Source organism: Lonchura striata, chromosome 6 (genome assembly GCF_050655825.1).
Source record: "Lonchura striata isolate lonStrDom1 chromosome 6, ASM5065582v1, whole genome shotgun sequence".
NCBI lineage: Eukaryota > Metazoa > Chordata > Aves > Passeriformes > Estrildidae > Lonchura > Lonchura striata.
The window spans coordinates 10,987,342-11,009,998 of NC_140708.1; the positions used below are offsets into that span (position 1 = coordinate 10,987,342).

At 40.1% G+C, this 22,657-nt stretch overlaps 1 long non-coding RNA gene across 1 annotated transcript in view; it reads right to left on the bottom strand.

Moving 5' to 3' along the window:
- Positions 1-22,657, bottom strand: part of LOC144246565 (uncharacterized) — a 538,094-nt gene that overhangs the window by 505,556 nt on the left and 9,881 nt on the right. The window contains exons 2-5 of the long non-coding RNA XR_014956250.1: positions 20,170-20,523; positions 19,153-19,280; positions 18,674-18,939; positions 17,677-17,866 (exon numbers count right to left, since the gene is read on the bottom strand). This is a non-coding gene — a long non-coding RNA (uncharacterized LOC144246565). The remainder of the gene's footprint in view (positions 1-17,676; positions 17,867-18,673; positions 18,940-19,152; positions 19,281-20,169; positions 20,524-22,657) is intronic.

Below are 22,657 nucleotides of genomic sequence, written 5' to 3' on the forward strand. Positions count from 1 at the left end.
TTCAAATAACAAATCTGGAGGCCATAACACCAGATTTTCTCATATTTCTCTACCTGCTTAACACAGCTGACTGCAGACCTGCGTCACAAGTTCATGTGTGAGATCTTCTGCATCCACCTGCTGCAGAATCCTGGCTAGGCTCAACAGGTAGATTGAAACATTCAAAACAAACTTGTCTGTGCTCTGAAAACCATGGAGAGGTTTTCCTAATGATTTTTATTTCCAGATTGATGGTGTGTGAACAGAAGTATAAGGAGCAAAGCCTGCAAAGAGCTCAAGGACATGAGGCAGTCTTTCTCTCCTGCCTCTGAAACTTTAAGAGCTGACAAGCAAGCAGCACCCAACCCAGCTGCCAAAGATTAAACAAAAAATCTGAAGTAATCCTGCAAAGATGTACTAAATAACCTGTGATGGCAAACATGAGATAAGGCAATGAAGCCCATGAGCAGACATATTAATCAATCCCACTTCATGCACACAAGTAACACAGAGCAGAACTGACAGATGCATTATAAAAGTCAAGACATCCAGCATTTCTCTGCATCACTTAGAGATTTTGTTTTCCAGGTTTTTCTTGCCTTAAGGGATGGCAGCAAATGACTTAAAGTAAGCAATGTTTCTCTACTGCCTCTTCAAAGATTAAGGTTTTAAAAAACTAAAGTTTTAAACTGCTCATAACAAAAACTTTAGAAGCTGCTTATTCTAGAAAATGAGGCACCCTGTTGAAAGTGGGCTGGGGATGGATCTCTGCATCCCCCATGGATCCCCATGGGCTACAGAGGAATCTCATCTCTGGCACCTGGAGCACCTCCTCCCCCTCCTTCTCCACTGACCTTGGTCTCTCCATGTTGTTTCCTCCACATGTTCTCACCTCCTCGTCTTGTCTTGCTAGAAAAAAATTGTGGCCCCACTTTGTTTTGTCTTTCTTCTTAAATAATGTCATCACAGAGGTGTTCCAATCATCTCTAATTGGCCCAGCTTTGGCCAGCAGCATGTCCATCTTCAGAGCCATCAAGGATTGGCTCTGCTGGACGTGGTGGAAGCTTCCAGCAGCTTTTCATAAGAGCCATCTCCATGTTGTCCCCTGATGCCCAAAAACCAGGCCATGCAAAACCAACACAATAGTGCCAGAATCTTTTTTGTGCTGTGTTGTCTTTTGCTGTCCTGGCTGCTCCTATGAGCCTGCTTGTGTCCCTCCATGCTGCTCCTGCTGCTGTGGCCCTACTCCCTCCTCCTGGGGAACTTCCCCAGAAAAGACAGATTGCACTCAACATAGACCTCTCCCATCACACTCAGGAGCCAGTGCTGGGCCCATACAGGTGATAACCCCTCTCCTGTCCATCTCACTTATTCTATTTATTTTTCCTACTTTTCTATTTTCTCTCTCTCCTTCCACTTTTATAAATAATAAAGTTGTATTATAGCTTTGAATCCCAACATCTAACCTCATTTGTGTTTCAAACTCTAAGGCACACCAACAAGCCCCCAGTTCCCCCTCATATCCTGAAGAGACAGAGGACTGTGTCCCCATAGACAATGGCTTGAGAGCAGATATTCCTGGAGGTAACAGCAGATCATCTTGGCTTTCAGTACCCAAGGATAACCAAGAAAGCCATCCAGGGCAGTTGGTGAAGATGCCCAACCTGCAGACATCTCAGAGGTACCTGTGATACCACTGAGCCCAAGTCAGTCCAATCTTAGCCTTTTGCAGGGCTTTGACTCACCTGCATTGTATCTGTGTCTTAATTACTGGAGGACAATTTTTTTATTCTTAAACTGTGTCTTGCATAAGCCCCCAGAAAATGAAGCTGGCAGGTATTCCCATCTGACCATCTTTCTGTGAAAATTGCCATCTAATGTACCTAGTGTCCCTTTACATCAGCTCATTAATACATCTCCACAAGAATGACTGCCAAAAGCATCTGTCCTTCCATAATTACAGTGCCCAAATCTAAGATATTAATTCATCTCTTAGATTAGAGATTAATTAATGACAGAGTTCAAAATGCTAAGTGTAAGCAATGAACAATTTACTGCCATTCTTACCGAAGAACTAATTTTTCAGCCCAAACCAATCCCTGGTTTTGTTCAGAAGCATCTCTGCATACATTACAGCAAGTATGTTAGGCATCAGTTTTTAGCACGTTTTCAGAGTTTTTCATTTTAGGAAACAACAGGTAGAGTGTGCAGGACATCAGTCCAAGAGTACCTGACGAAATACCACTTTTCCCCATTCAATTAAAAAAAAAAAATCCTGTAACTTAACTTCAGTCATTTTAGAGATGTATCTATGTCCACCTTCATTTTAAGCCATAAATTCTCCATAATTTTTATCATTTGACCTCCTTGTGGAAGATTGTGGCATTTGAACAATAAATCAATAGTGTGTTATAAAACACCGGCTCACTGCAGATATTCTCCAAAATGATACATTCAAGAAAAATTGGATTTGCTAGAAAGACTTTCTATTTTCCCTTTTGGGATAAATAACATCTGACATTCGGCATCACTTTCAATTTAACCAGAGCAAAGAAGCCACCTAAACTCTCACTGACAGTCCCAGTAAAGCTATATCTGAAAGGTGAGCTGCAACAAAAAGGGAAAAACTTAAAGAAACTTGGACTCTAGAAATACAGAGCTTAGTTCCTACTGCTGCTGTCCAAGACATCTTGCTGGACACTGAAAAAGCCATTTTCCTTTCTATGCTGCTGCTCTCCTTCACACAAAGGGACATATTCATTTTTACAGACAGTGAAATGGTAGATGAAAGGTGAAATCTTTTCTAAAGAGAAAGTCTCATTTTAAAAAGCACAGAACATTCTGTCTGCAGTACAGCAGTATTTTTCAAAGAGAAGACCTCTATTAATGAGAAAGGGGATTTTGAACTCTTTAGAACTAGAAGAATTTCTTGTATTAGCAGCAAAAGGTGTCACAAATACACAGCAGTTCATCAGAAAGTTACAAGCAGTCTTATCAGATGCTATCTACAGCAAAAGGCAACCCATCATTTGTTATTACACTTCGTTCTGTAAATACCATATTTGATATCCAAACAAAAACACCAATACAAAGTTTCTGTCAATTTCCCACTTAAGCTGAAAATCAGTCAATAACTTGTACTGGCAGAGGTGAGATATCCCAAACAAGGTAAATTATCAGCAGCTGAGGATCCAGGAGCTCAGACAATTCTCACTAACAGAAATGCTTGTTAAAAAACTTCTCAGAGAAGTTAAAACACAAAAAACCCCAGGTTTTAATAGTCAAAGGCAACAGCTAGCCAGTTAGGAATATTCTGGAAATGACCTGAGGGTCTACTAATGGAAAAGTTGACTCCGGTTCAATAAACTGGCTGCCAGAAACTCAGCAACTTTCATGAGCAGACAAAGGCAAAAAAGACCAAACCCAAACCCAACCAGATTAACAATGTCACTGGAGAGCTCATTAGAGCATCTTTACTTTGTCTTTTTTCATGGAGGTATAAAAAATAAACAACACCAAATAAACCAACTAACAAAAATTATGGTTTATTAATCAATCATTGTTGCTTTGTGGAAGAAGCTCTTGTTTCCAGAACAATCCCCTCCCTAGCCTGTTTCCTTTCCTATTATTAGCACCACTGCCAGTTGTTATCTACCATATTTAAAATGTGTTCAATTCTTTGTCCTGTAAAATTGCATTAGGAGTTTTCCAGACTTGATCTCACCACACAAATCTATGCACTTAACACACTGCAGGCTGTGTCTTGCCAGTACTGTCAAACAACTAAATGAGAACAAACAATTTCCAATGTTTTGTTTGGAGAAAGTGGAGTTACCAATATAGCTTATACACAATTTGCTGCTCCCAAGGCAGCAAACCTCTCCCCAAAAATTATCGAGGTGTTTTTTCCTGAATCTCTCTCACAACTTCTTCTCCCAGTCAAAAGATATACATATTACTCATACTCCTTCCATCCCCATCTTGGGCTTTTCCTACCCAGACTTATAACTGTCTAATTGTCTCTTCTCCCAATTCATAATACTTCTCTCCTGTTGTCAGTCACAGTGCAGAGACAACAGCCACATCAACTTCACAGCTGCTCTCAGCTGGAACTAAAAAATCGCTTTTTAACTTGATAAAATAAAAAGCATACGCAATTCCTTTAACTATGGTGACTTCATTTTGTTTCCTGGAGAAAAAAACCTCCAACAAACAACCTCAGCGAACATACAAACAGTACATTGGTCTGTACAGACCCCTACAGAATTAAAAAAGCCCATCGTGAATAGAAAAGAATGCACAACCTCAATAGAAAAAAAAAGAGGTAGGATAAACAATGTCCTGGTTTAAGAATGGTACTCTCCAATTTCTTACTCTCACAAAAAAAAACCCACACTGCTCCTCCTCCACTCTCTCCAATGGGAGGCAAGAAAGGTAAAGATCACCAAGATAAGAAAATTTACTGGAAATAGTAATCAGGTAAGAAAATTAACAGTGGGAACAACAATATTATTAACAAAAGAGTACAAAAGAGAGCGATTCACAAGCAAAAATGCCCATGACAACAAACAACACCAGATGGTTCCCCCACCACTTTTTCCTCCACCAGAACCCCTTCTCCTCAGAAGAGAGTTCCTTTTCCCCACCCCCAGCAACATTAGGTGGTATAGAATGGGTCTTGGTCATGTCTCTTCTAGCAACTGCAAAAATTAATCCTGTCTAGGCCAAACACAGGACAACCAACATAGAATTTAATTTATTTATTTTTTTTTACTGTAACCCATTAATTTTGTTTTAAAGAATTTATTTCTTTCATTAGGCTTCCTCTCCTGATGTGACAAACATCCATCAAAACCTCACTAGTATATGGCTTATTGTTTTCCACACTTATGCTCAGTGTTGGACCAACACAACACCTGCCCATTGCAGCAAATACACTTTTGCTCACAAGAATGACCATGTGCTACAATTTGCTATGGGTTATGCTACCATGCAGATGGTCAACATCTAATTCCACGTGCCAGCCCTCCCTTATTTATTCAGAGATTCTTCCAAAATACATCAATTTGTTTCTTCTCACATTTAGAGATTTTTACTATGAGAAAATTCATAGGAGGCCCACAAAAATCCCCTGTTATTCTTGGGAGTTGCCAACACTGGCGTGAGCTAAATCAATTGGCATTGCAGGAGAAGCAGCAGGAGCCAAGGAAAGCCTGCGCCACCGAGAACATCCTGGCATCCATTTCTGGCACCTGGGAGAACCTCATGCATCACAGCTGGATTCCCATTTCCTTGCACCTACCATCAATACCACAGGCTCTGGATTTTTCTTCCCCAAGCACCTCAGTTTGGCTCCGAGTATCAAGTCAGACTTCAGAGCCTAGGCACTTGCACCAGTTCCTGTAAATAAGGTGCAAGACAACATGCAGCCCTAACAAGCACATTGCAAGATTGATGCTGTTAAAAGCACAGTAATATTTTGGGACTTTCTTTTGTTAATGCAGAGAGATGTGTCATACTGCTGCACACTGGCAGAAATCAATTTTGGAACTACATTAATCTCCTCTTCCCCTTAAGTAAATAAAAACAAAGCCAATGACACACACGGGTGCTTTGAACCTCTACCAACAAGCTCTGGTAAATTGTGGGGGCTTTTGCTGCTTTGGAATTTAGTGGAGTTCTGGAGAGTTTTCCCCCCAAAGCCCAATAAAACTAAAAGACTTCTTAAAATTAGTAGGAAAATCATTAACATTTCTAAAAGTATGTGTGAACTGGTTTGGATTTAGCATTATTGCAATCACATCAGCTACTTAGGCAGGCATTCAAATACATTTGCTTAGAGCCATTTCCAACTAAATAGAGTTAGAAAAGAATAACATAAGGCACAAAAGATTTTTTTTAATCTATGTCTATATATGTATATAGCATTCAATATGCAGAAATGGTATGTCAATAAATGCTTTTGCACACTGATGTCCAGACCTGCACAACACTGTAACCTTGTGACCCATCAGTCACTTTTATGTTATTTGGATGTATTAAAAAAAGAGACATTAAAAAAAAAAAACAACCACACACAGCTTTTAACAACTTAAGTGCTGCTTGGAAATTCCTTACAACTGAAAGAGACACCTGTATCTTCTCAGCATTTTCCAAATTCATTGAAATCCAGCTTGGATGGGGCTTGAAGAAACCTAGTGGAAGGTGTGCCTGTCCGTGGCAGGGAGTTGGAATAATATGTATTTAAGGTTTCTTCCAAACCAAATCATTCAAGATTTCTAGAGTCATCACAAGTATAAAACAAGGACACAAAACCTCTAAGAGAAACTAAACAAAGGCTTGAAAACATTCAGGAACCCCAAAGGCTCCTAACATAGCTTTTGCCATTTAAAACATTCCCACCATTTCCCTGGTCCAGAGGCAATCAGACCTACCAACACTTATCAAGACACTGTACCCCCCACTATCTACTGGACCCAAAAAGCTGCCCTGTTACACCTGTCCTTAAAAGAAAAGGGTCAACAGGAAGAGGGGTGGAGGATACTAAAATAATTGGCCTTGTGGATCTCAAATTTGTGCAAACTCCTAATTATTACAGAAATCACTGGCATATTTGAAAACAAAGGAGGAAAAACATCAGCGGAAGTTTTCTGGTCTTTATTTTGGATATAAGCCACCATCCCTAAGTTTACCCTTTGTCTCTTCTATTTTGTCCCCATTCAAGAGAGGAATGATCACCTTTATTGCTGAAGAGCTGACATCACCACAAATACCTGAAGCAGAAGGGAAATATTTTCAAGGATATGTCCTGACCAAATCTCTCTCAAGCAAATTCATTGATTCCTCCACTAGTTTCAAAAGTATAAATAACTTGCACTGCATTTTAACCTACAGCATTTCACAGGGAAATTTTTTTTTTAAATCTTTACAAGGGGACCACACACATGACATGGGTTGTAAATGAATGATGCTGGTACCATGACAATTTGGAAGCTACATACTGCAGGTTGGAGACTCCAATGGTAAAGAGAGCAGGCTGACACCTCACAGCAGCATTAGGCCCCTAGATAAAGGCTGCCAAAGCTCAGGGACAAAAAGCAAGCTGCCTCTCTGTGAGAAATGGATTTGCAAAGGACTCTCAAGACTTGACTGAAAGCTCACACAATCTTGTACATCTGTATGCAAACTCTGAGATAAGGTGTGCTGACTTAGGAGGGCCATGGAATAGAGATGACATTGTTGAGTGAGAGATTGAACTAGAAACAAGTTTCAACAAGTTACAATCTACGGTCTTGTAAAAAGACCAGATATTTTAGAGAATTAGAACTGTGAAAGATGCATTGTAGCAGGACCATGTAGGGTAAAAATATAGGTGATAGGTGTTAGAAGTATTAGCAGCATTATATTAGCAGTGTGGCAAAAGCTAATAGGCTGAGAAATATGTATAAGGTATTGTAACCAGTAAATAGGTTTGCTTCCAATAGAATGGCATTGAATTTTACATCTCTTACATCTCACCCTTCAACAAGACTGATAATAGAATAAAATCTTTTTAAATGCATCTCAGTTGCTCCATCTCTGTAAAGCTGGAATTTCCAACACTTCTCCCCCTGTGTTTCCAAGAGCTTACAACAGCAAGAAACAACAGCTCGAGAGCTCTGGGGCTGCCTGCAGTGCTTTTGTGCAGCTCTCCCCATGATGGGGACAGTGCAGGCACAGCCCAGCATTTCCCAGACAACATCTGCTTTAGGAACTGTCTCCTCCACCACAAAAATGCTCCAGGGTCTGTCCAAAGGAGTTTAAAACTGACAGGAAATTTCCCAACAGATACTGAAAACATTCCAAAAGACAGAATATAGCATGTATATCAAGCATGGATAGCAAATAAAGGCTGACCACCTCTTTGTGGGAATTTTGCACTGATTTAGGCATGGCACAGAAGCCATATACACCTTTGCACAGACTTTTTCCTTAATACAGGGGTATAAACACCCAGCAAAGGAGGGGTGAGCTGCCCCTGCCAATACAATCAATGCACAGAGATAGCAGGGCCAACACAGGCTGCTCACAGCAGCAAAATCCCCCCAAACAGAGGAGGCAGGAGGAGAGGGAAGAACTAGGTAGGCCCACAAATTTGGCAGGATGGCTACAGGGTTGCATTCAGCACTCCAGGAATTTTGTAGAAGTTTGGGCCTTTGAGCCCAGCACCCATCTATCTCCTGGTGCCAGTGGGATTGACCAAAATCTCCAATATCAAATGTTCTTTGAATCTCCATTAATGCCTAATTTGCATTTGCAGGCTGGATGTATACATCCATACAACATATACATTATGCAAATTAACTCCTCCTGCATACATTCAAGTGAACAGAATTGAATGCAATCAATTCAGTGAGGCAAATGAGATAAAACAACATCAATCCTGGGCCATGCACTTTGCAAGCATTTCAGGCTTTGGAAGCAAAGCCAGGCTACTGGGCACAAAAACCAAACACATTATTTGTGGGTCACCTGAAAACAATTTTTGGACTGGACAGGAGCTTTAAATTCACTATATCCCCCACAGCAATTTGTGTTGATTTCACTTGCATAAACTCAAGGGGCAGAAAATAAATATTTTCCTTCTGCTTATTCTGATTCACTTATCTGCAGCATGCAAATATTAAAACCAGCTACAACAATAAACAGCCAAAGGCTATTTCTTGGCAGAACATGGTTTACATTTGCTGCCAAGGCTAGCAGAATCTCTCATTTCCACTGCTTGTAAGATAGGAGGAAGGTTTCCTCAGATAGCATGTGCAGAAAGCAACTCACACCATGGGCCCTCATTTGGAAATGTGACCCCACTGATAACAGAGGCAGTTTTAAAAAACATCCCCTCCTCTGTGGGTTGAGATTGTATCACAGATGCGATTGGAGGAGATCAAAAAGCCCTCCCAAGTCCATCACCCTGAGCTGATCTGAATGGTAAATCAAGAATAATTAACCCTGGGGTATATCAGACTTTCATGCTAACACCGCCTTCAGGAAAGGCACCTAATGTTGTTTGTTAACTTTGCATGTTGATGCTTTTCTGCCTCCCAACAAATAAATTTCTCTTATCTCTAAAGTTTTAAAATAGAACCTTAGAAGTGATTTTTTTTCCTGATCCATTATTCAAGATAAAATTTACATAATATGAATGACCAAGAAAGTACATTTTGTAAATGCTCTACATAACTTTTAGGAGTCAGAGCATACATATCTAATTGAGAATTAGCATCCAGACATGCTTCAATGCTACACTAGCCTCTCACTTTCACAGCCTTTTTACATCATTCCAAGATAACACTTGGGTGCAATTACTGCAGTTTGTACTAGCATGCTACCAATTGCATACAGATCATCATTTCTTTCCCCAGCCAATAAAAGAATTACTCAGGAGGCTGAAATTGGTCTCCAATCAGTGCATCCCAAGAGCCATCTTTAAACACAAGAAGAAAATACTGTGGAAGGATCCTGACTTGTTTCCAGTCTTTTAGATGTCTATCCTTACAATGACCTGCCTACTGTGATTTCTTTTAAATGAAAAAACAACTTCATTTTTTAAACAGCAAAACTACAAAGCAGTCAGTGAAGACAAACCAGAAACAAGGTGTATGTGCAACCCTTGATGCCTGCAACCCTCTAGCCAGGTCTGTGCTGCCATCCTTGAGTTCAGCTGGGTAAGTGACCTGCTGAGCAGTTGAGAGTCTCAGTCCTTGCAGGCTCCTCATGCCACCTCATGGCTGTGACTGCTGTTCACCACATTCTGCTGCCTCCCAAACGTCCTCAAATGGACAAGAATGGGACACATAAAGAACATAAAGAAACAAAACGGAAGGAAGAGCAAATGCTGTCAGTCACCAGGAGGAGCAATGCTCCAGAACAATTGCAAGCTCTTTATTAACAACCATCAGAGCTTGTAAAACAAGCTTTGGAAATAAAACACTCTTGCATTTACTTGCTTGGCTCCCCTAGGCACTACCTGCAGTTTCACAGGAGGACCTGTTAGTACACTGAAAGTGGGAGATGTGGGAGTAGTCATCACTCTTTACACAAGAATAACATGCTGACAGAAATAAATGTGGCCCAGACAGTATTTCACCGCTCAGAATTTAAAAAAAAATGTCACTTGGACAGAGGTGTCTGCAGCCACTTCATTAGCATTCACCAAAGGCCACACAGGGTCAGACAGGGAGAAGACACCTGAGCACTACAGATCAGAGCTGCTGCCACACACCCAGGGAGCAGAGCAGCAGCCACAGGCAGGCAGGGGAGCGCTGGTACAGAACAGGCTCCAGGTACACAGAACCTGCTCTCTTAAAATCTGTAACACAAGAGGGCCAGGACTAGGGTGCCACGTGCCTGGCTCATAGCTCAAACTCCCACAGCTGGCAGCACGCAGTGTGCCTCAGAGACACCACCCAAGGGTTCTGCTGGCACTATGAGCCTTAGCATTCAACACTGATATGTGGCACTGCAAAACTTCTTTACATGAGCCTTGCCCCTCCCCACTTGCACACTTAGCTGTCTGCACAGCTAACACGGGGAGTGGCACCAATGCAGGTGTAATTTCTGCTTTTCAGCTAATCCACAGAATAGCTCTTTCTTGGCACTGTTTAGAGGAAACGTCACTCTGCTTCAGAGGAGTTAGACTCGTAACTAAAACCAAAAGCAGCTTTCAGTTTTCTTGCCCTCATTCCTCTCTTAAAGCCATCCCCAAAAAGCTAAACCACTCTTTGTACACCTTCTACTGCTGCAACAGTTTTCCCCATAGCCTGCACAGTTATCCCCTGTACTCCTTCTGTGGAGACAGAGCTCAGACAATATTTACTTAGCTTTCACTGAGTAAGAACTGTTCATTTCATACATACATATGTATTTCACATAGACATAAATACATTTAATATATACAAATACTCTATGTATCAGCTGTATTCCAAGATACTCTAGAATGAAGCCCTCTGTAGACCCCTAAGCTAAAGCATAAACTGTTTGGATTTATAAATTACATCATTTTATCTGCCTAGGAAAAGGGCCGATGGAGACTGAAAGTGCTGGGAGAAGGCTGTGGGGAAACAGCTCCAGTTGATTTGGTTTGGACTTAGCTGGTTTTCAAATCTGTGAAGATATACAGACTTGTAACTGTGTTCAGCATCTTAAAATATCAGCAAGGGTAAAACAAAGCCAAAAACGAGGCTACAGGTTTGGCAGACTATAAAACTTTCATGAGTTTTACAGAGTTTTTCTTCTCATAAAATATTATCTTGTCAAGCAAAAATATTCTGAGAAAACAGTTTCGTAGATGGCTTTTTTGTTGACTATAAATAAAAATCAGGCATCTGGGTGTGTCAAAATGGAGCCAAACTCTTAGCCTAATCCCAACTCTACTTCTTTCAAAGTCCCTGGTGAAATTCCACTAACCTCTACCAATGCAGAGCATCTCTGCATATCCTGCCTTTTAACACTCAATTTTACTGGGAAGGACCCTTGGCCAAAACAGAAGCCATGCACTGAGTTTGTTTTAGCCTTTTACACCCTTTATTTATTTAAAATAAGATAAATAAAAAGATGAAAAGCCATCTACCCTTTTCTCTCAATGACACTAGGACCAAAGAGCTTCAGGACACCAAACCGCTGGTGACCCAGGCCCTGCTCTGGCTCCTCCAGCAGCATCACTGCTCCCCAGCACTGCTCACCTAGAGGGCAGCTTTTGCCTCATTTCTGTCAGAGAAACCCTACTAAAGATGATAAACATGCCAAGTTACAAGGAAAAGAAAGCTCCTGCTTGCATAATCCTTATTACTATGATGAGTCACCTTAAAAATTTCTTTCAAGAGGGTAAATGAACAAGAGCAAAATACAGCAGAGAAATTACTGTAGCATAAAACAAACTCTCCCTGATGGCTGCTATTTGAGAGAAACATTTCTGAACAAAACTGTTTCTCTCCTTGATTAGAAAACATCTTTTCAAGTATGAGTCATATTCTGAGAGGAAAATTTGCTCTCAAAATCGCATGCAGTATGATCTGCAGCCCAGCGTTCCCTCAAGGATTAAGTTTGACATTAATGCCGAAAGATACCTCTGAGACTCATCTCTGCTAATGTTGCTGCAGTCTGAAGGAAAGCTCCTGTGGCCGGTCCCAAAGTGATTCTTTTTCAATTTCTGTAGTGCCATTTGCACCCAGCACTAAAAAGGCATCTTAAACAAACCACCTCCAGTGCAGAACCTTTTGGAAAACCTGGAATTGCAAAGAGTGGCAAGAAAGACCACTCACAGCTCCTGCTGCTCAGACTCCTCTTGCTCCAAGACATGGATATGCTTTCCCAATGAGAGCAGTCCTCACAGATGCACAATATAGGATACAAATAACCCTTGAATTACTTCATCAGTGAAGTTTGAAAACACAGACTTCAAGAGCAAACCTATTATCATGACATTCTTAATACACAAAGTAATACTATGGCACTTCAGACATCCTGTAAGTTACTCCAGAAGAGACCATTAGTTATTCAGCTTGACCAACAGCAACAAACAGGATCTTTTTTAGCATCCCTCTCCCTTCAGTTTAAGGCAACAACATGTATTTAGTCAGCTCCAGCAAAACTAGAGCAAGACAAATGCTGAGAGCACTCGACAGCCCAGCACACAAGCTGGCACTTCTGCAGGGCTACCCTCAGTGTTCCTCCTTGCATGTACCCAGAGAACTGCAATACCAAATCCTTTCACTTGGGCATTCTCAGTTTAAATACTTGCTACCATTTAAAGTCACCAAAATATGTGATAGCCAGTATTTCTAATCAAATTCTTCTGGCCCAACAAAGTTTGTGACATTTGCTTAAACTTATACTACCATGCAAATATGTTGACATCTAGAAATTTCTACCTACTTGCTATGCTGGAAATCACAAATGTCTGCACAGAGCCTAAATCCCATCTTTAGCTTTAATTCAGCAACACACTGCATTCAATAAAATCATTTACACAATCATTAAAATAATGTATAATATAAATTATGGAAATGCCTATGCTATACTTCGAGTTTGGAAAACGCTCTGTAGTTTTGTAGGACAGCAGAGGGAGAACAAATAATGGGAAATAAATAGCTTTATAACCCTCTTAAGTTTGATTTGGTCGCAATCAGGAAAATATAAACCAGTACATTAAGGTTTGGCTTAGGAAGAATATAAATTCAGACACAATGGCTGTTTGCACTGCTGAAAAGTTGCAATTCTTTTAAATGAATTGTAACAGCAGCAACTGTGTTCCTCTGAGTGAGCTAAGAGGCAAATGGTGCATGAATCAATAACGATGTAGCTTGTACACCGTTTATCTCTTTGCATGATCCACAGTAGTATAATGGCATTATTCAATCCAATTGCAATTGTGCCTGTGAGGCACAGAATAACTGGTCTCATTAGCATTTGCCCCATCTTCAAAGGGCAGACACCAACTAAAGCTGGATCTGGTAAGCAATCAGCCTAAACTTCCACTAATAATGGGATCACACTCTCAAATTACTGGTGCCACACAATGGGACTTAATTTTTGCTGCCACAGAACCAATTGCTATAAATATCATCAGGATTAAAGACAACATTTTCAACATTTTTTAAAAGCTTTAAAGCCTTTCAGCTGCTATAGAGCTGCTACACTGAGTACCACCAATATGTCTGCTGACTCCAGAAGTCAGACATTGAATTAGGACAACAGACACAGGTACTTTAAACATCACAAATCTATTTAGATGTCTGAGGAAGCTGCAGATATAGAAGCAAGTTTGCAAATGAAGTGCTAAAACAGCATTAAGCAATGCTCACAAATTTAACCTCCAGTGGATGAAGTGATGTGCTGGGGCTCAGCAAGCCCATGGCTTGAATGATTCCTTTCCCTCTTTGCTGAAGCACACACATGCAGTGTTGAACAATTTCTGATGCAAGATTTCAGGATCTCCATTTAGGCCACTGGGAATGGGACAGCAGTGCCACCCCTGGTGACAAACACAGTTTTACAATGCATATTTTCAAGTGCTTTTTCAGCCCACAGTGACCTCCCAGACTGATGGGAGCCCAGGAAAGGCATCTAGTCCTGACCAAGGACACAGCCCTTTCCTCTGCTAACTGGCCAGATAACCCCTCACCCTCCAGTCTATTGTAGTCAAATATTCATCTCCTCTTAATATAACCTACCTTGCTCTGCAAAATTTCTATATGAAACCACAAGAACCAATCCTCCTGACCCATTTGATTGAATAAACTGCAAATTTCAATATATCTTTTATTGATTTGGAAAACATTCAACGCTAGCGCACTTGTGACTGTCGCAAAAGAAGCCTGCAGCTGCAAGACAAATGCTGAACTTAAGTTTAAAAAATTGCTTTCTTCAGTTTTCTGCATTTAAAAGAAAGAAAAAGGAGAGAAAAAAAATAGCACACCTAAACATAAATCATTTAAGGAGTTAAAATTATTTCATGGCACAGTTTTACAGTTTGTTTTCTGTAGAAATTGCCTGCTTCTTTACAATCTAACCCAAGTGGAGCAGTTATTGACAGCAGTATCTGAAACTCAAAAGTTTTAGCCAGGAGGGACACTGATCATTCCGTTATGCTGTCCTCCCTCTCCTGTAAGAAATTTCTAAACCTGCAGTGAAATTCTCAGAGGCTATCTGCAGTTCAAGCCTTTTTGCTGTGCTTCCTCTTTCCTCTCTATATCAGAATTATATAAAAAGTAAGCCCGAAATATTCATGGCAAATTATTTCCTTTAGCCATGAGAGTGTTCCCAAAGAAGTTTCCGTACCTCAGATGAGTAAAGGTCTTCCCAAGGCACAAACAGAGAGTTAGAGGTATCCATCTTTATGAAACATGGGAAAATGCATTGCTCAATACTTCTGGTTTTATCATAGGACTATCACTTCTACAGTTGACCTGCTTAAAAGCAATACTGCAGTTTGCTGTGGCTAAAAGAAGTTACTTTTATCAACAGGATGGATTACACTTACATTATATGAAACCAGCATAAGAACCCAACCTTATACTGTAACAGTAACTTCATTTTACTACTAGGCTTGAAGGAAATAGTAGAAAATGGAGAAATTTGAAAAAATACTAAAATTACCCAGCAAGTCTTAATAGACAGATGAAGACTTGAAAAATTCAAAAGCTGAAAACAGCAAATATTATTTAATATGGTATCTTTAAAAAGTATGTATTTTTAATACAGTCCTAGTTTTACCAGAATCATCACTTGCAAGAGAAGAGCTGAAATGCTTTGCTATTCAGCATCTGGTAAATCAAAACAGATCCAGAGCTTGGCATCATGAATATGAGATGACAGAAGAAACTGGGAAATTTATTTTGAGGTCATATCAAAAACCACACGCAAAAGATCATTTCCCATACCAAGACCCACTTCAATATGAGCTATTCTTCAAAATAATGCAAATTTTGTGAGGATTTATCTATTGATAAAGATGTATAGTATCTACCCCTCCAGGGTCTTCAGGATACAACTAAAGGCAGCTTCAGTTCTAAGGATTCACATGGAATTAGAGTGCATGGATAAGACAAACATCTCTCCTTTTTTGCCAGGTAATGGTAGGAGACATTAAGAGGAAGGAAGGAAGGAATATATAAAACTACATCTTACAATAGACAAATACTTTCATTATGGACCACTGAGGTGACAAAGCAGGAGACAAAAATATCAAATGGAGATATTCTACATTACTGATACTGAAATGTTATATTTTAAAAAACAGAGACATACAAAAAAAAACCCAAAAAAAACCACACTAAAACCAGCAGGCTTTTTGCCACAGAGTCTACTACCAAGCCTTTTATGCAACTCTGTCCTTACCAGATTCCACCTTCATTACTAGTACTATATGGTGTTCAGCCATAGCAATCCACATCAAGAAGACCAAAATTTTATATGAGAGGTGAAATGCTGACTGAATTCTTCATAAGAAGAGTAGGTTACACAATTATTCAACTTTTGTATGCAGAAGTTCACTCACACTGTATCCCAGCACTCAAGAATGTAGACTTCAGCATAACAGTCTGCAAAAAGTGATTTAAAGAGCTCCAAAAGAGTGATACTTAATACAATATTTGTCTGTGGACATGGTCATCATTCCCAGTATAATTTGAAATGTTTTCTCCAAAGCACTGAAGTAAAATAAAAGCACCCAGTTCCTCTTATGTGGCCATAGAGTGTTTGCAGTTTAGAACAACTTTGCAAAACTGCAGCTCCCAGAGAGTCCCTCCCACATTCCTTGAGGGGAGGAGGGTTCACAGGGCTCTTACATTCCTCAAGCAAAAGACGTCCCATAGCCAGGTCTTTAACAATAAAAGCAATTTAAAATTCTGAAGAAGTGGATACCAAGAAATAATTGTCACTTCAAAGAGACCAGACAGGCCAAACTGTGGGAGACTGAGAAAATGCACATCCCTGGGTAGCTAAATTCCGTCTGAGCTGTGTTTGTAATACACTCTGGTTTACCATAACAAGTACAGGGATGATCATTCTTTTTACACTTCCATTAGTATGCAAAAGCAGTATTTTGAGAGATGGCCATTAAAAAACCTGTAGTTTAATCACAGGCTTCTAAAACAGTCCAAGATCAAAGGTTCAGTAGACTTATTCATGCCAGCACAGTTCCACTAGTAACTATCAGTCTTAGATTCAACTTTGGCCCAAGGATACTAATTTATAACACCTATAATGCTTAGACAAGATTAAAACATATACAAAATTAATCCATATATATAGAGTACCTATCAGGTATCAGATGCACTGACATAACATTCAGCAGTAACACATCAACCTGACACAAAGCCAAATGAAATCAAGGAAATGAGAGCCTCTCAAAATTGAGGGATGTGAAATGACTATAAATACATTGCTCTGCTTCTCCCTCTTTAGGATGAAACAATGGGTGCTGAGAGCTACTGGTGTGAAAGCACTCAGGGACCACTCTTCAAAGAAGTAACCCAGCAATAACACCAACCTACAGAACAAATTGACAAGACAGCTCTTTCCCCTCTCTAGTTTGGGAGAAGGATCATTCTGCTGAGAAAGGCATGGGATTGGCAGGGGGGAACATTATATAATTTTTCTCTCATGGGGCATAGGAGACTGCCCTAGTTTTCAGTCTTATGTATATCCAATACCTTACTTTTTTTAACAATTCAAAGTCCAAGACATCTAAACTGTAATACAGAGCAAGGCACATATGCAAAGACAAGATTGTGGGATTAATGGAAGCACTCTCATGAAAAGCTGAAATGGATTTTGTAGGCAAGAGCAACTCTCCTGGTCTCATAATTTTGTATATTCTCAACTCTTTTTCGACTCAAAAAAAAATATATATATATACATATAATAACTCAGTTCCCTCAAAAGTGAAAGATTCTCCTGCTACCAAAGAGCTACAGCACCTGCCAGCAGGAACTCAAAAATTTCTGTAATCGTGTAAGTCCACAAACTCCTTTGATCACCAGCAGAGGCAGGACATGAGGTTAGGCAGACTTTCAGTGTGAGCCACCACAGCCACCCTTAAGTTATTTGTATTCTAAATGGAGGACATTTACATATGTAGGACTTGACATCGAATAGACAAAACATTGCTCAGGGCAAAAAGCTAATGCTGAATACAATGTTCACTCGAGCACTTACTCGTGTTGCAGGCTCTGTGCCCCGGCAATCTCCTTGTGCTGTGAATTGTTCCAGCCTATGGCTGTGGAGTGTAGGCTCTGCAGTGCAAGCTCCAAGAGCAGCATGTCATTTTTTCAGGTTATCAAACACCCAGCTCAGCTAACAGTTCATTTATATGTGGGTCAACACACCAAGGCTCAGGGCTAAAGACCTGCAAGAAAGATAACATTATAAATTATTTAAGGCAATGCAGTGGAAGGCATAGAAACTCCCGGCTGGAAGAGTTAGATACAGCACGTGCCCAGCTTGATTTCAGACATGCCACATAAGGCTAATATGAAACAGAATGAAGAGAACACTACAGAAGTGTAAGGTGCAAACATGAGCAGTTCCAGAGACACAAAAAGGAGCCCTTTTAACCAGCAGAGGTTGGCAAAAACAAGATGTGCTTGTCCAATAGAGATGTAAGAAAAAACCGTTCTGACATAGGACTCCCCTTCAAACTGACTTGATTTTTACACTTCAGTTCCCACTGACAGATCACCCAAAACTTCCTTTGAAGTGAGGGGCCACATCTCAGCCAGAGATAGAGAAAAGTATTTCCTTACAGACTGTTCCTTGCTTACCTATACCACATTGTTCTTAATCTGCTCATTGTGCTGTGCCTAGGATTTTTAATTAAATTCTTTCTAAGCCCCCAGTGTGGGAGTCTGGTATCTTGAGGACAAACAGTTTCCTAGGTTTTTGGGTTCCCAGTTTGCACGGTCTTTAGCAAGAGCAGCATGTAGCCTAGGGATTTGTGTGTTTAAAGGACACTTCCTTATTATCAAAGTACAAGAACATCCAGAGACTCACAGCTGAAACTGTGAAGTCCTTTCAGTCTAATATCTTCTATAATCCACAGTTCAATTTGATTGGGTATTATCTAAGCAGCAATCAGTTCATAAAAAGGAAAACAATCAGTGTGAGACAGGGGGGGAAGGGGGAGGTGGGAAGTGGACACAACACATGACTTTACCTTATAGAAGATCCCCAAAACATGCTTAACATCAAATTTTACTTCATCAGGGCATATTTCCTCCCATTGCTGGTAACTCTGGCTCAACTAAGATAAATGATACAGCGAGACACCTAGGATATTAGCAGCTCCTCTTTTCAAACAGCTTCTGCAAACCCACATGGACAGTGGGACACCGAGATGAGACTCTGGCCTACATCTGCACTGGCAGAATGGACTATTGCTTGCATGGATTTCCACAAAATTTCTCTTCCTGCAGATAAAACCTGAGAAAAATATATTTTATCTGTAGTTATGTTCAAATGAGCATTAGAAAGAAAAAATGTACATAAAATGTTCAGTTACTAAAGTATAAAGCTGGTTAGCCAGGCAAATAAAGGAAAAATATTCTGGTAACAGAAAAAATAGAGGAAGGAAGAAAAAAACACATCTTACCTTTTTCAAACCTGCACACACATTTTCATCTATTACAAATTTACCTGTAAGTTTTCCATAGGACAGCAGTGCTCATCACCCTGAGCTGGATTTACCCCCTCCACGTGGCTAATAAAATCAGGTTTGTCACATACAGTCACTGGAAAACCTGGCAAAGGGCTCCTGATTACACCTATCAGTGAAAGCGAGGGAAAACAGAGGCAGATCCTGAAGTCAGTTACTTAACAGAATGTTAAAAAGCAAAAAAACAGTGATTTTCTTCAGTGGAAAAAAATCCAACATTACAACACATAATGGTATTTTCTGCTAAAGATGGTATTGCATTCTGTTTTCATGATAGGGACATTTGATAGGTATTTAAGGGATTTGAAAAACTCAAAAGAACTCCTTGAAAAATAGTGTAATATTAAGGACTTCAGTGTTATAATCAAATGCTGAAATTCAAGCAGTAAAAAAAAAGCATATTGTCAGAGGTATCAAATTATTAATCTGCCTGTCTATATTGTAACAAAGTAAGTAGTAAATTAAGTTTCACCTACTTAATCTGTACCAAAGTGAAGAAGGTGGTGTAGGTTTTTTCTGTTCATAAATATCTTCATAGTTATTGCTACAAAGTGCTTTTAACACCAGAGGACAATTTCCCCAAAATACAGGGAAAAGCCCAACACAGAGTAGACATTAATCTATTTGGAGAGCTAATCAGTGCTTTTTACATTTTAATTCTTCATCACTATGTCTTCCTTTTTCTTTTGTTCCCCACACAGCAAATTTGTACACTGAGCACAGCTGTTCAAGCTGCACAGACACAGGTATTACTGGTGCCAGGAGATAACGTACAAAATCTACAAGTATAATAAAATTCCCTTTCCCAAGCAGGTGTTTGAATGCTAGTTTGGCTGCAATCCCAAGTTGCCAAGGCCCTCTCCAACTGGCCTTTGACATACGTACATTTGGGTTCAGCTTTTGCCCATTCCCCTGAGTTGAGCCCTAGGCTCAATTCCAATCTTTACACTTTCAAGTCATCCAAGAGCTCTCATCCCAAACCCTGGCAGCATTCATACCTTTTGTAGCTTATTTAGGACTCTCTAGGTTTCAAAGACAGGTGTCTGTCAAGAAAGGCAGGAGCCTCATTTGGAACAGAGAATATGACCCCCTTCCTCTGAATCATTATAGAATATGACCCCCTTCCCCCCTGAATCATTCTAACTTTGAATTTAAACCTACAAGCAATTACAGCTTATAATAACCTGCAAAAGCACATACTTAGAGCAAAAGCCAACTATTACAGAGCTGATTAAAACATTTCCACCCCTCCACAAGAAACTCACAGCTAAGAGAAATTCAGTCAGATGCCCTCCATCCCCTGAGCTTGGCCACTTCTTTTATCTCTCATTAGTACCGTTTTGTTATGATTCCTAGTGACAGATGGGACAAAATTCCATGAGAGAAAGAAACAAAAGGACAAATCCTAAATCCCAACAATGACTACAACAAACCAGAGCAAAAAAAGCAAGACTTACCAAAGTCTCTCTTTCCATCCTGCCTACATTTAATTTCTGGAAAAATAATTTATTATAGAAAGACTATTTGATATAATTATTTCTTAAACAGAACTATGGTGAGATATTATTAAAAAATTATTTATTTTCCACAGGATTCTTTAAACCTTACAGAAATAATAAATTAATCCAGGAAGAAAAGATACAGCAGCACTCAAATAGGACTATCTGGAAAACAGATTTTAAAGAGCTGAATTTTATTTTTTTTCATTTATAATTTCTTATATTTTTTGACAGCTGTTCATGAATATTATGGGTTCAGGGTTGGGTTTTTAGGAGTTATCTTTAATTTTTTAGAAACATTTGTTATCCAGTTACCTTTTTATTTTTAGCACTTGAAGGCTGCAGTCAGATAATATACAGAAATATTTCCCATCTCAGTAGGTACAGCCATGAGCATAACACATTCCACGCTCCAGGAAACACAGAAGATTTAAAAGCCCTGCAGTTATCCTTAGAACCACAAAGCCTGGTTAAGAATGTATCACTGGCATGAAGGTGACATAGACAGCCCAAGGTAACACACCTCTTCTAGAAAACAGGGATAGAATAGAGGGGACCACAGAAATCCTGTCCCAGCTCTTTTCACAGAGCACAGTAACATGCAATAGAGTAAGACTTCTTTTAAGTATAGCTGAAGAAAACAGAAGACTATTTTGAACTGATTTTTGTACCACATTCAGAAACTTGCAATTTTTTTTGTTTTTTGTCTGTGCTGATAAGCTTGCCAAGTAAAAAATACTAGGACCCAGGTCAAATATTTGACCTAAACCTGTAAATCAGCCTTCTACATTTCAATGGATTTTAAGGAAACTACATTGCATACTTCTATATCTACACATTGCCACAAGGAGCAATTAGTAACTTGTCCTAACATTGCCTCTCCATAACGCTGTGCAGACTTTCAGAGAGAACATTAAAATCCACTTTAATGCAGGAAATATCATAAGCAAGTAGCCAAAGACTGGTACATGTTTCTTAACATGGTACTCAGTGGTACTCCTTTCTAACAATCTCCAGATAGCTGCCACCTTAAATAAGATTTTTCTTCATTTACCCTTGCTATCATAATTAAAGACACAAAAATGCCCTAGTATTCTAAAATTCCTCTCCAATGCACTCTAGATACTGCAGAAATACTATCACAAATATAGGAAAAAAAAAAAAACCCTGCTGTTAGGGAGAACTCAAATTTCAAGAAACACCTGTAAAAAGTAGTACAGAAATTTAATGCAGTTCAATATATCACATATTAACACCTGCTTATAGCTGGCTGTTTGGCCAGACTGTACTCCTGATAGCCTCCAGACACAAGTCAACACACAGTTAGCTGATTGCAACCAAGCACTCTGTAGTAAAAAAAAAAAAAAACTAACAGCATACTCATCTCAGTGAGCACTGCAGACTACATTAACTCCCCAAGGGACCACTAAACTACATCATCCAGCAAGAGATTGAGATATATCTTGTACCTCTTAAGTACCTCCAGGAGTGGTGACTCCACCGCTTCCCTGGGCAGCCCCTTCCAATGCCTGACAACCCAGAGAAAATTGGGGTTTTTTGGATCTAATCTGAATCACCCCTGTGTCACTGAGGCCTTTTCCTCTGCTCCTGTCACTGAAGGCACAGCAGCAGAGACAGCCCCACCTCACTGCACCCTCCTGTCAGGGAGTCTGGAGGGTGATGAGGTGCCCCCTGAGCCTCCTCTCCTCCAAGATTCCACAGCTCCCTCAGCCATCCACCCGACTGTCTTCCAGACCCTTCCTGAGCTTTGTTGTGCTTCACTGGACACACTCCAGAACCTCAATGTCCTTTTTAAAGCGAGGGGCCCAGAACTGATGCAGCATTCCAGGTGTGGCCTCAGCAGTGCCAGTACAGGGGGACGGTCACTGCCCTGGTCCTGCTGGCCACGCTATTCCTGACACAGGTCAAGATGCTCTCGGCCTCCTCGGCCCCCTGGGCACACTTGGCTCATGTCCAGCTGCTGTTG